Below are 14,618 nucleotides of genomic sequence, written 5' to 3'. Positions count from 1 at the left end.
AATTGCGTTTAATTTCCAAAAAAACTAATTAACTGAACATATGTGTTACAGATGTGGTGGTGCTAAACGTAAAACAAAGAGAGAGAAGAGGAACAAATAGGGAGTTTACTGATGAAGAAGGTACAGACTAAATTAACAGGATTACATTTAGCATACATACAACGAACACATCAACAACGCTAAACATCGACACATCAATAACGCTAAACAATCACGGACCAGGAGGAACTGAACAGAACGGGTATTTATACACACAGAAGGTAATGAGGGAACAGGAGACAGGTGAGGGTCAATCAATTAACTAAAACAAGAAAAGGAAGAGGACCAAATAAGGAAACAAGTTCATAAACGTGACAATATTTCTGGAATGATACTGCATTTTATTATTTTCTCCTTGATTTTGGATCAACTTTATTCTTGTAATAGTACATGGTAAATCCATCCATTTTTTACTTATTCATAATGGTGAAAGTATTTAATTCAAGACTTTGAATTGTATCTTTTGTAACGTCCATGTGTATTTATATATTGATATATCAGTATATCACTCTGCCTGTGTTACAACTATTATATGTTAATATAATTAATATTACCTTGTAATTATATTCAGTTGTAATAAGTGACTATGTAAATACAAACAGCTACAGGTACAAGTTTAGTAGTATTCCTCACTTTATTCTTAAGCTGAATGCTTATCACAACAAGAGCTCTAATGTAAGGTAAGGTAAAAAAAAAAAATAGTTCTGTTTCCAAAGTGTTTGCTTTGAGGTGGTCTTTTAGGTGCCAATTTCTCCATATATTTGTGCTTCGTTATTCTGAAGTGATTCTATCACACTGAGGAGGGTGGTTTTTGTTTTGAGTTGTGTCATTGTGTGGACTGGGGTACCACAGTGATTCAATTCTAGTTTTGTCCCATACAAAAACCTCACAGAGGTTAACTGACTGTCACTGCATTGAATGATCCTTCTGAGGCTGTTCTATCATCTTAGACGTGAAGACTTCCACTGAAGCTTGGGGTTTCATCTCATGGCTATGGATTTTAAACATAGTTTTAGTCAAATATATCTGTTGAGAAGATTCTTCAGATGACGACAGTTCTCTCTCTTCCGTATAAGACAGCCCCTCAATAGAGGGCATGGCTTTTTGTACTGATGTTATTCATTGTGTCTGGACTACCACAGTGATACATTCTTCATTAGGTGCTGTACAAAATCTCATAGTTCTCTTATTTGTGCTTATAAACTGTATTGATATATTTAAACCAATATCTGACTGAAAGACTGAACTATCACAGAACTGTTCTCTCAATCTTGATGTTTTTGTCTTTAAGGCTTTTGTTCCAGCCACCTGTTTGTATGTGAATGGAGCAGACATGGGTATATCACGAGGATGACTGACAGATGGAATTATCTTTGAAAGAATATCAAGCTGGACTTCTCCGACTGGATATTTAACATCAAACTTTCAGATTCAGTCTTTAGTGTATTTATTAAGACGTACGGATTCTTTCCATTACAAAAGGATATTGTCAGGAGGCTGAATGAAGTGCAGATCCACTAACTTTTGGAAAACCCATCCATCTCACAGTCAATCCAAGTAAGTAAATCCACTTTCATTGTTCTCATGTTGCAGTTTTCCAAACCATACACCTGAATTTGTGAAAACATCAACTTTGGTCAGTTAGTTGTAGTTAGCAGGGCTCGGTTAGGTCAGTTTGTCAGTCCCAGTGCTGATCTAGGTTCAGGAGTGTTTTTGTAAGGGTTAGGGTAGCGGTGCATTTTCAGCTACTGACCCCCTAACATTCGGAAAACCGATAACCCTCACGGTCACACCAAGTAAGTACTTCTTTTAAACTGTTACGAGCTTTTACACCAACAAATGTGCTGGAGAAAATAGTGAAAAACTCTGCAAAATAGCTTGAAACAGATGTTAATTGGTTGTGCGGCTGTGAAGCATTCAGCTTCTGATCACGGTATGTTTGATAACTTGGGCTGTTGTTCCAAAGAAAACAGTTCTAGTAGAGTAATTGCATTTGTTCATAAGACTAGGGATGTTTTGTGCATGAATAGATGATTGCAAAAGTCTTTCACTGACATCATGAGCATAGTTTTGCAGCTGCCACATATGTAAAAAGTACTGTCTTGATAAAGGACTAAAAAACTGATGAAAATTGCTTATTTTTCTTTGTTCAGAAGATGTAGCGCCAACTCCTCCGTTTCTGTCCGTCTTGTCCCCTATCAAGAACGATGGACCGGATATTTGTCTGGCTGCCGGGTTCTTTCCTCAAGAAAAGAAAATGACTTTGACTTTGGAAGATAACAAAGAAGAGGATCTTAAAACCAGCAATGCGCCTTTTTCTAGCTCAGCCAGAAAATATTATTATGCTGGATTCAGTGGTAATTCAAAAATCAAAACATGCGAAATGGATGAAGAAAAGGCAAACAAAACTGACACTACTGAACCAACAGGTTTGTACTTAAATAGATAATTATTGTTTCTTTTTAAAAAAACTTTTAATGTGATTTAAAAAAATTTTTTTTAGTATTGTAAATGCAAAATATATATTAAGAGTTTTTTTGTTTTGTTCTACCTAATTTGTATTCTGTAGATCAACCCAAACCATCGTCTCCACAGCCTTGTGAAACAAGTACAACTAAAACTTCTGCCTCAGAGTTCATAGACACTGGTTTGTAATACAATACATAAGATATTCTGCATGTATATCTTGCATGTGTGAAATTATCTACATTATACTATGATTTACAAGATTTAAATTAATTTAAAATCAAAGGATGATTCATTTGTTTTCTTTTTTTTTTTTTGCAGGTGTTCCAAAAATGAACTTCATGAATCTTCTTGTGACAGGTCTGAGAATTCTGCTAGCTAAATGTGTTGCAGTTAATGTAATGATGACTGTAAAGGCCTTTGTATTTTAAAAGTTCAATTCAGCAAAATCATCTGAATAATCTCACAAACGAACAAATGCGGTTATACAGTCAGCCACAGGGTCAATATTAATCTATATTCTATCTAATAATAATAATGAAAATAAAAATAAAAATTGTTAGTAATGCCTTTCAAATATACAGAAATATTGCAAACCTTTTTGATATTTAGAAACATTTCTGAATTCAGTGGTATAATGTGTTTATTGCTTTGCATTGGTGTGTGTATTTTCGGCTTTAGTTGCAAAGTTTTTTTTTTTTTAATTTTTATACTTTACATTTTTTTTACTTTTTTTACTTCTTTTTTTTACATAACAGTATATCATTGTTTAAGACTTTTACATTGTCTAATTGTGTAACGGATAACTATTTCACTTAACTATTGAGGCTCTGATCTTTGCATGTTATATGATTTTTCAAAAATATATTAAATAATAAAATGTCTTGATAAAAGAGAAGTTTTGTGTGAGTATGTCTAAACCACAGTTTCAACAGCACATTGGCACTGGAGGCAGATTCTAACCACAGTTTCAGATAAAGATCTGCTGCTCGCTTTGGGTTCCAAGAATTAGTATGTTTGTTGCTTCATTTTTTCCACTCTATTACAGAAAGAGAAAAACAGCTGTAAAGTCTCACAGCTACAGGTTTTGAGTTTTTTAATTAAAGTTTTTAATTACTTAACTCTTACATAAAATGATTTAAAAATAAATATTCCTCAAAATAGTTTTCCTCAGTTTTGATGATTAGCCTGCATTTGAGAAAAGTTAGTGCGTTACTAAGTCTGTTAAGAGCACTTTTTTGTTTTCTTTATAAATCACTTAATTTTATTATTTATGAACTATTTATTAATGAATATTAAGTGATGTGCTCAACTTTCTTTCACGAAAACGTTGAGCTGAGCTCGCTACTCATCTAAGACCATGAAATAAAGTGTACTGCCCTCCTGTGGCTGGTAGTGGGATTTTGCCATTGGTTTTGACTGGAGGACTTGAGTGCCCTCTAGTGGCCGACTGAGCATTTACATCCAACGTGATTCCGCGTGTTCCACACGTCTTTTGTTAATGTAAACATGCAAGACTCTCGAAAGCTTTTGGCTTAAGGGAAACATGATTCTAGTCTGACCTGGCCCATGTCCTGTTTTCAATCTGGCTTTACCCCGCTGTTAGAAGACACTTTTTATATCATAGAATAAAAAAAAAATCTTAGCTCTCTACAAATAGCACGTGGTGGCACAGGTAACTAGCCTAAACGTTTGTGTCTGCTTGATACTCCATCAAATATAAAGCTCGACTCAATATTATGTGTTTTTTTTTCAAGCAAAAGCATTAATTTAGATCTAAAACGCCTTAAAATAAGACTTAGCTTCGTTGACAACAAATACATTTAGTTTTACTAAACGTTTACGAAACAAAACCGAGTAAAGCAAATGTAAATCTTAGCCTAGTATTTCACAGATTGCTTCTGTATGTTGGTTCACAGAAATGAACCTGAAATAAGTTTAGGCCTTGGCCATGTGTGTAACGTTAAAACTAGGCCAGTAGAACACCGATGTCTATATGAAGAGGTGAGTTACCATATTTCTCATTTGAAAGATTGTCTTCAGCTAACTAAATTGTTCTGCTGTGCAAGTGGCATTTTAATTCTCTGGTTTGAATTCATTTTTTAGCAAAGATTGAGGTGTCTGATACTTTTAATACACACACTGTTTCTTACAGAGGAAGTACAAACTTATTCCGGGATCTGATATAAACTGTGAGTAGGGGACACTAAGGTAAGGATTTAAACTCTTTCTGAATTGATTTGTTTTACCACAATAACACATTTAAATGTATTAGAGAGGTTTTTGCATCAAGATCATTGATGCATGATTGATATTATTAAAATCATCACTAAATTTTTTGGTATGCATCTGATAATTCTCAAATTGAGGGGGAAATTAGATAAAATATAGAAGTGTTTTGATCATTTTAAGCTTTTTATCATTGATCTTGAATGCTTGCTAAATTATGATTTGAAGATATACCATTTAAAATTATCTTATTTATCTATATCTTGTGTGAGGAGGTTTTACGTCTGAGAATGCAACACTGTGGTCATCTGGTTCTGGCTTCAAGATCATTATGGGATCTGGAACAAAGTTAATTGTGCAGACCAGTGAGTATTATTTTAAATAGCTTTTATTGTTGCTTTATAGTATGACATTAAAAGATTCAACTGCATGGCTGTTGTATTTGAAAGTGTTTAGTATTCACTTTTCCTTCATCTAAATCCAATTTCAATCTATGTGAAATTTCAACTAAATGTCATATACTGCTTCATAAGAAAATAGAAATAATTGATTTAATTATTGAAATTGATTTAAAAACATATGTTTTTTTCCCTAAATCACTGATGTGAGGATTGAGGCATTTACAGGGAGTTTCTGTAATGGTGTATAACGTTGTGTGACTAGAGGGAATGACAGGCTTATTCTTGCAAATGGCATCAAACTAATTATGGAATCAAGTAAGTTTCTGCTCTCGCTGATCTTTAAATCACTAAAAATATTTATCTTACAAATGACTTTTAAATACTAAATAAGCAGTTTGCAAAAAAATAGTTTAGTATAATATAACATATATTTTGTGTGCATTTTAAAACAACTTATTTTTGTCATGCTTCATTCAAATATACCCAAACATGTTGTGTAGTTAAACAGTTAATGTTTGTGATTGTTTACTACATTTATCATATGAGTACATCTTTCTTGATTCTTTTTTCAGAGGTAGAATTAAAACATCCTTAATGTTACATATAACATGCCAATTTTTATTGAACAAGCAAATCTAATAGAATATTTAAAAATAAAAATGCATTATGAAATTGCTTCTGAAATGCACCATATAGTTTTAGAGATTGCCTCTGATGCATAGGTTTATGTATGGATGTATAGCCATGTGTGAATACTGGCAGTCTTGGAAAGATAAACTTTGGTAAAGGAACAAAACTTTTCATCCATGCAAGTAAGTTGGCACTTAAAACATCTTCAGAGTTTTGCGTTTATATATATATATATATATATATATATATATATATATATATATATATATGACAGAGAGAGAGAGAGAGAGAGAGAGAGAGAGAGAGAATGTTCTGTGACTTTGGTGCTAATATTGCTTTAGTAATTGGGCAAATGTTGAAGGTTGAAATGTTGAAACTCTATGAAAGGTGATTCTGATGAGTTGCTGAGTGAAAGTCCTAGAGAAAGTGCTCTCTAGAATGAAACAAATACACCAAAAAGCATATGCATCTTATTTATGAAATGTAATTCTCTAAAAATGAATCTCTTTTAAACATGCCCTGTTATTAAAGTCTTAAATCTCACATTTCAGATTTAAATTTATACTTTGAAAAATAAAGAAAAGCTAATAAATGCAAAACAATAAATTGCTGTGATTAACTTTACTACTAAAATATATAAAGTAAAAATATATAAAGTAAAAAATTGTTCTGCTGAATGGACAGTTTCAGTGTTTGGCGGTATTTGGTATGAAGCGTCACTTTGTGTGTCTAATAGCGCAGACAGAATCTTTTTTGGAAAAGGAACAAAGTTGCAAATTCAAACCAGTAAGTAAAATGCATATAGAAATTCTGTGTTTGACAATGTAAACTGAACTGTTAGGAATAATAAAAATATTTCCAATTGTTAAAATTCCTTAACAATGTACTTACTACATGTCAAACATAGATGCATAGTCAAATTCTTCATTTTAAATACAAAAAAATACAGTTGGGTGCATTTCTGCACTGGTTTAGCTTCTAACATTTATCGTACATTACAAATGGTTTTTGTAGTGGGATAGTAAGTTGTGTGAATGTTGGTGCTGGAAATAAGCTGATTTTTGGTCAAGGGACCAATCTTTTCATTGAATCAAGTAAGTAAAAAAGTATGCCTGTTATAGAAACAGAAGTACTACTAAAAAAACATAGACAAAATTTGCTGAACCATTTGAATTTGTAAAAATGCTAAAGTTTTCAAGTTCGTTATCACGTGGTAGGACCGTTTTCTCAGTTTTCTGTTCATTTCAGACTCTTTGTTTTGGTTATTGGACTGAGAGTGTGATAGTTAAAAGATCTTCAAATTGTTTAACAAGAGATAGAAATTTAAAATAAGGAATAAAATTGAAACTACAGGTGTAATATTACACAACATCATAATTTAAATAAATATGTGAAAACATTGATTATTCCCTTCATCAGTTTTAAAAATTCAACCTTTAAAGTCTAAATCTTTTATTTTTCTGCAGTGACAAGTAGTGAATTGAGTTTTTGATGCAGGTTGTAGTGCTGTGTGGATGCAAATACTAACCAGTTGTTTTTTGGAAGTGGAACAAAGCTCATTGTTGAATCAGGCAAGTATCTGAGAATTTACAACAGCATACTTTATGTGCATGTTGTGTCATTGAATTAAGTGATGCTGTACAGGCAAGCCCAAATTATAGTAGTTTTTATCTCATTAGATCTTTGGTATGTAAATTTAATTTGCTTTATAGTATGGTCATCCAATTCATATTTGATTTGAATGAATAGGAAATCTTTAAAAAAAAGCTTTGACTGGTGCGTATCTGGTTATGTCTTGTTTTGTAGTTCATTGGTTGATCATAAAAGGTCTCCAGATAATTATATAGTGACTATTGCATGAAATATCATGAACATACAATATATTTATTGTAGCCACTTATTTTGCTATCTAAAGTTGAATAAGTTTAGTGAGTGAGAATAATCTGTCTGTAACGGGTAATGAACATGGTGTGTTGCACTGTGTGTCTGCTGGAGGTGGATATAACAAGCTTTTCTTTGGGTCAGGCACACGTTTACAAATTCAGTCAAGTGAGTATACAAAAAGCAACACAGGCTATTATATTTAGACATTTCCATTTGCATTACACATCAAAGGACATTAAAGCACATCAGCCTCATTTACATCATAGTCAGTCAAGTTATACAACAAGTTATACAACCAAGTCAAACAATATTTTTAAGAAAGAATAAAAATTCACATTATTGGTTGCTTTAGACAAGCTGCAAATTTAGCAATTAAAGAAATGAGAGGAAAGAGCTTAAATTGTATAAAATAGCAAATTTTTATCTTTAGTTATTGTTTATATTTGTGCATTTTAGCTTTATATTGCTGTCATGAAAGTGTCCATGTATTTGTTATTGCACCGAGCACGGTGTGTCTAGCAGTGGTGGAACATGGAAGGTTATTTTTGGAAAAGGAACAAAACTCACAATAAATTCAGGTATGAGAAGATCTTAATACCTTAAAAAAAAAAAAAAACCCAGTCTCATAACACCTTTAGACAGTATTGTAATGTAATGTAATGTTCATTTATTCAGCTTTAGAAATGTAGATGTTAGATCATCTCAACAGATGGATTATAAAAACTTGACTGTTGCTAAACTGTTGAACTGTTCTTAAAACGCATGTATTATAACAATCTATAACCCATACAAGCCTGATACTGCACAACAGAAAATACATATGTAACAGAAATCATTATTCTCTCTTTACATCTTTAGTTAAAAACACTTCTAAAAGTGAACGACAGTTCTCCGCTAAGAGAGATGTGCATGGGGTATTTGATATAGGTTGTAGCCCTGTGTGAATACAGGAAATTATAAGATTATATTTGGCGGCGGAACAAAACTCATTGTTGAACCAGGCAAGTAAAAGTTACAAAACACTTTTAAAATGCTTTGTGTAATATACTAGGTTTATTGTTTGATATGGTTTAGTCATGTGAGAAGAGAAGGTTAGGATGAGTATTTTAATTTAAATAGATTTTTATGCAGCACATTTATTTAAATAAAATAATTATCTTCTAGAAGAAGAAAAAAAGTGGAGAAAATGATCCCTGGTGGCCTTTTGTTCCATACCAACTCCTTAGATTCATCCATTTGTAAAATTGAAATTATTGACCAGGTCATGGATTTGTCATGACTTTTCTAATAAAAGAGATATATGATAGAAATTTTTGGGTGTATTTCACACAATGTTGGAGTTATTTTCGATAGAGCAGGGAGTTATTGCTAAAGACAAAATTGGTGTGTGACTAGTGGAGACTTGAAACTCAATTTTGGCTCTGGAACTAAACTGACAGTTGAAACCAGTAAGTGCTTTGTGTAGCTTTGCATTAATGCATTACATATTACTATTATTATTTTCCGTAATATATTTCACTGAACATTTTTCTGATTGTGTCAGTATGCTCGCTATTAATCAAAATGTTGTGCTTAATTTTTACTTTAGCACAAGTGAAAGTTATTGAAATTTAAAATGTTTACATTTTCCATATTTACCAGAACATATAGACATCACGTGCTTATAGATTATAATGTCCAAAGCCTCAGGGTTTTTGATTTGTAGTCTGAGACTGTGTGAATGCTGGAATCGCAGGAAAGGTGTTCTTTGGAACAGGCACAAAACTGATTATCCAAAGCAGTAAGTTCTTTAGGATAATTGCTGTTTACATTTCATTATTTTATTTAGTATGTCCTAGATTAAGAATTTAGTCATCCTAGATTAAGAAAGTTGTTTTAATTATAATGCGGGTATAGACGTTAGTAAGACATAATACAACAGTTTTGCATGTAATGGGTTATTGTTGTGCGATTTTGTGTGACTACAAGTGGACTGAACATTATTTTTGGGAGAGGCACTAAAATAACAGTCAATACCAGTAAATTCATTATTCTCAGCCCTGTTTATTTCAGATGAATATTTAAATAGGGTTTATTCTGTTTTGATGTAATCCTCAGGAGAAAGTGGCGCATATTAGGACAACTGTTTTAAAAACCTAAAATATTCTACGTATATGTTTATAGACCATTCACTAGTGAAGCTGGGGTTTGTTTTCCCTTAAACAATCAGCATGTTTTTGTGTAGCTGTATAACTGTGTGTGACTTATTCTGGAGCACAGAAAATAATATTTGGAACAGGGACGAAGCTCACTGTAAATACAGGTAAATGATTTCTATTTGCATACTAGATTTAGATCACAACTCTTAAATACTCAAACTAACGTGCAAACAAATATAATATTGTTTCAATGGCATTATTACTCACAGTGCACATAGGAGTACTTTATTTAGAGTTACAATTTAGGTAAAGCATGTAAAAAAAACTAAATGTAAAAAGTGCATGTTTGTGGCAAATTAGGGAAATATTTATAAAGTGTGTATAATGTTATAATGAAATACTCAGCAAGTAAGCTGTAATCAGTTCTTGTTATGGTGCTTCACATTGTGTGACTGATGCATATGGAAAAGTGATCTTTGGTTCTGGCACAAAATTGCATGTTAGTACAAGTGAGTATGCAGAATCAAACAGTTTACGTTTTTTGTTTCTACTGTTACAAACCTACCCACATTGACCTGTAAAATGGACAGTATGGTAGATGAATGTTAGTAATATGATTGATTGAGAGAATATGCTAGTTAATGACAGGTCATAAAACTTGAGCGTTAACTGACTTTAGATCGTTTAATATGTGAAAGCAGCTTAATCAAAAAGCAGATTTGTGACCGTTGTGTTGGAAGGTTTTAGTTGTGTGGTGTCATGTTGTGTGACTTCTGGAGGAGGTTATAAGATGATCTTTGGGTCAGGCACAAGGTTGATAATTGACACAAGTAAGTTTATTTCAACATTAAAACTTCATGTAATTACATCCCTTTTCATATTTATCATATTTGCTTACATAGCAATTGTTTGTAAATTACCAGTGTCTTTACCTAGACATTGAAGACTTTAAAATATAATGTAATCTGTTCTAACAATCAGGTCAATATTAAATAATTCAGGGGAAAGACTTTAGTGGACTTTTGTGCTAAATTATGTTGATCCATAAAATAATGTTGCTGGCAAATTCAATGTTGTTTAATAGAAAATCTTATAATTTTGGTTCATCATAGTCCATATCCCACCTCACATTATTATGATAACAAGCATAAATTTGTGAAATCTTAGTCATTAGTTTGAATTCACTGTTTCATGCTACATAAATCATTGATTTAAGTGTAGAAAGTTATTGTTATGGTAAACTGCATTGTGTGTCTTCATCTGGATTCAATCAAATCTATTTTGGCTCTGGAACCAAACTGATAGTTGAAACAAGTAAGTGTCTATGGAAAATTAGAAAAAAACATGACCGTTTGGTGTCCAGATAACGATATAAATTTTAAATTGCTCTAATTTAATAGTTAGGCATACTAATAGTCCTATTGCCACAGCACTGCCATTATTTTTTTAAATTTATTTAAAGTTCAGTACATTTATAAAAATCCTTTTAATTAGAATTGATTGGTGTTCACTTTGACATTAATAAGTTATGGTAGATTTGGTAGAGTTGATTTCAGTCTTTCAAGACAGTTTATGTTCAGAGATCTGCTAGTGTGTGACTTCTGGAGTTGGAGGCTACAAGATTTTTTTTGGGACAGGCACAAAGTTAATAGTTGAAAAAAGTAAGTTTGTTTATATTGGATTATCATTGTCACTTAAAGTGTGCGTTTTTTTTTCATTTATGACAATTTATAATTCAATCTATCCATGAATTCTCATTTAATATTGCAATGGTTGGCTTAGTTTCTAATTTCTAATTTAGTGTTGTTGTCAAACTTGGGAAGGTATCGAAAATTTTGGAAGTAACCTTATCTAAAAGATGAATACTAATGGAAAATGTAACCGCTTGTGACAGCTTGCTTGGTAACATTTTACAATAACATTAAGTAAACATTAGTTGAAATAAAAAATTAAAAAACAAATATGTAGAAGTTAGAATTAACCTAGATTGATAAATGCTGTAAAAGCATTGTTCACGTGTATTGTTATTTCATGTTAGCTATTGTATGAACTAGTGTTGATGAATTGAATCTTTTTTAAAGTGGTACTGTTTTCTTTTATAGTTCATGTAGTAGCATTGAGGAGGTTTCTGTAAAGACAAAATATTGTGTGTGACTCAATCTGGAGGCTTGAAAATCACTTTTGGCTCTGGAACCAAACTGACAGTTGAAAATAGTAAGTTTTTTGCCAATTAAACATTTGAATTGAACATTGAAAAAAAACATAATTTCTTTGGAAGGTTATAGTATGAAAACATAAAAGGAGCAATTCATTTGACAAAGCATAGGCAATGTTTGCAAAAAGTAATTAAATAATATTGTAGTCAGTTTATAATTGACGTTTAAATTGAAATGTATCTTTATTTATCTTTTTACAAAACACACTGCTGGTGTGTGTTTTTTTTAGCAATACCTGTAGATTTGCGTTGTATGTGACGAGATTTTGATATGCAGTGTTACATTGTGTGAATACTGGAGGTGCAGGAAAGGCACAAAATTAACAGTTGATTCAAGTAAGTTCATTATATTTTGCACTACTTGTATGTACAGAATTAAATCTGAGTCAAATGTGTTAAGAAAGTGTTTTTTTTCATCAATACCAATCATGTCTTTTGCCATTTAAAAAGATCTACGCAAGGACACTTGATCAAATACAAATTAGACAAATGTTTTAGTCTAATTAGTAATTTAAAGACTGGCTTTTCTGATTCACTTTTGAAACAAAATGTAAAAAATCAGCGTTTTAATTTCATTAACGGCATTTAAAATGTTGTTAGGGAATACGTAGTATAATAAAATCTATACCAGTTTAAAATGTTGTAAAACATACTTGGTCTTATAAGCTAAAATGCATTAAGGATATTAAGAACTGTCGCTATTACACAAAGGACTTTATAGTTGCAAGTTGGACTGTAAAGTTATACTTGTAGAGTTTGACAGCGCAATGGCTGTCTAACTAGTTTTTGTTGTTTGGTTTTGTAATGTGTGAATACTGGTGGAATCAATAAGCTTATATTTGGCACAGGCACAAAGCTGCTCATTGAAACAAGTAAGTTAATTGTAATCATCTTCAAGTAGAGTACAGCAAATTCCTGATGTTGTTAACATTTTCCTAGTTTTAGTTAAAAGTAAAACTGGTTTTGGGAAAAGTTAATTGTTAACTCGTGATAACTTTTGAGTATTTTATCGGTAACATCTAAAAGCAGGCAGCATGTTTTTGTGTTACAATTAAACAGTGTGTGACTGGTATTGGAATACAGAAAATAATATTTGGGAAAGGCACAAAACTCAATGTAAATGCAGGTAAAATTAATTTAATTTCTCACTTATGTACTCGAGAGCACTGGTATGGGTATATATATGATAACATTTTACAATAAGATCAATTTTTTGCCACTAGACATCATGAACTAAACATGGAGGATTTTACAGCATTTATAAATAGGTTTATGTTACTTAAAATACTGTTAAAAATAATGGTATTGGGAACTCCTTCATGTTTCAATCCACAATATTTGTATTTATTTATTTATATAGATTTATGATATAACTAATTTAAATATTTATTTATCATATATTGTACATTACATATCAGTAAAGTATATTATTAAGATAACAATTTAATAAGTTAATCATATTTAGCCCTTAATAGAAACAAATGTATATTTAACCATACATTTCATATGCTAGGAAAATGGTTATTTAGTGATGCACTTTTAAGTGTCATTTATTACTACAATTTAAAATTCATATTTAATACCCTTTATCAATTATAAGTTTACAAATTAATCTTTGACTGTCTGAGAAAGCCTTTCAAGTACTGTAGTTTTTGCTTGGTAGTCATATGCTGTGTGACTTCTGGAAGTGGAAATTTCAAGCTTTTCTTTGGGACGGGCACAAAGTTGATAGTTGAAACAAGTAAGTGTTTTCTGGGATAAGTAGTAAAATAGGAATGTTAGTAAAATAATAAGTTTTAATGCATATAACAGGAATGCATATCGATATACAAATGTAATGCATTTAAAATGAATCATATTTTAATAAAGTCCTCAAGAAAAAGGACTTCATTTTTAAAAAAGTACTCAATGTTGTTATTTAGCAGTGTGCTTTTCACTAATGGTAATTCATTAGTGTGATTTAAAATGTATGTTTATACCTTATCAATTACAAGTTGTCATATTAATCAGAATCATTGAGGAGAATTAAGTTTAAGGGCAGCTAGTTTTTGCTTAGTAGTCTTATATTGTGTGACTAAAAGTGCACTTGACAAGCTTATCTTCGGGAAAGGCACAACATTGATAGTAGAAACAAGTAAGTTGATTTATAGGTTCTACATATTGTGTTCTGATTTAGTTTTTGCCACTAAATAATCTTGTTCCTTTGTCCCAGAGAGAATGTTTCTTAAAAAATAAAAGCATGTAAATCTGTAATTACAACATGCTTCATTTCAAGCATGTATTTGTGTAGCTGTTTAACAGTGTGTGACTCAGACAGGATTACAGAAATTGATATTTGGGAAAGGCACAAAGCTCACTGTAAATGCAGGTAAACAATGATTATATAAATAATTGCGATATTTTAGACATTCTCTACATTTCAAGGGTTAATTTATCAAAAAGTCAAAATCATTATTATTGATTTCCCTACATCGGGTATCCAGATCATGATATATTTTTTTAGGCTTTTACATATTTAAGTATATTTGACAGTTTAATTTTTAAGATAAACTAACACATGAATTATGACAGCACAAAAGTGCACATACTTGGATAGCGCTTCAGCTTAATAAGATT

The 14,618-nt window shown here is 31.4% G+C and overlaps 1 long non-coding RNA gene across 1 annotated transcript; it reads left to right on the top strand.

Moving 5' to 3' along the window:
- The first annotated feature begins 4,107 nt into the window (after nt 1–4,107).
- On the top strand, nt 4,108–4,672 carry LOC132095778 (uncharacterized). The gene is made up of 3 exons (XR_009422501.1): nt 4,108–4,388; nt 4,425–4,509; nt 4,661–4,672. It is a non-coding gene; the product is annotated as an uncharacterized LOC132095778 (long non-coding RNA).
- The last annotated feature ends 9,946 nt before the right edge of the window (nt 4,673–14,618 follow it).

This window comes from Carassius carassius, chromosome 20 (genome assembly GCF_963082965.1).
Source record: "Carassius carassius chromosome 20, fCarCar2.1, whole genome shotgun sequence".
Taxonomy (NCBI): domain Eukaryota; kingdom Metazoa; phylum Chordata; class Actinopteri; order Cypriniformes; family Cyprinidae; genus Carassius; species Carassius carassius.
The sequence above is the reverse complement of the archived record's forward strand: the minus strand, read 5'-3'. Positions and strand labels throughout refer to the sequence as shown.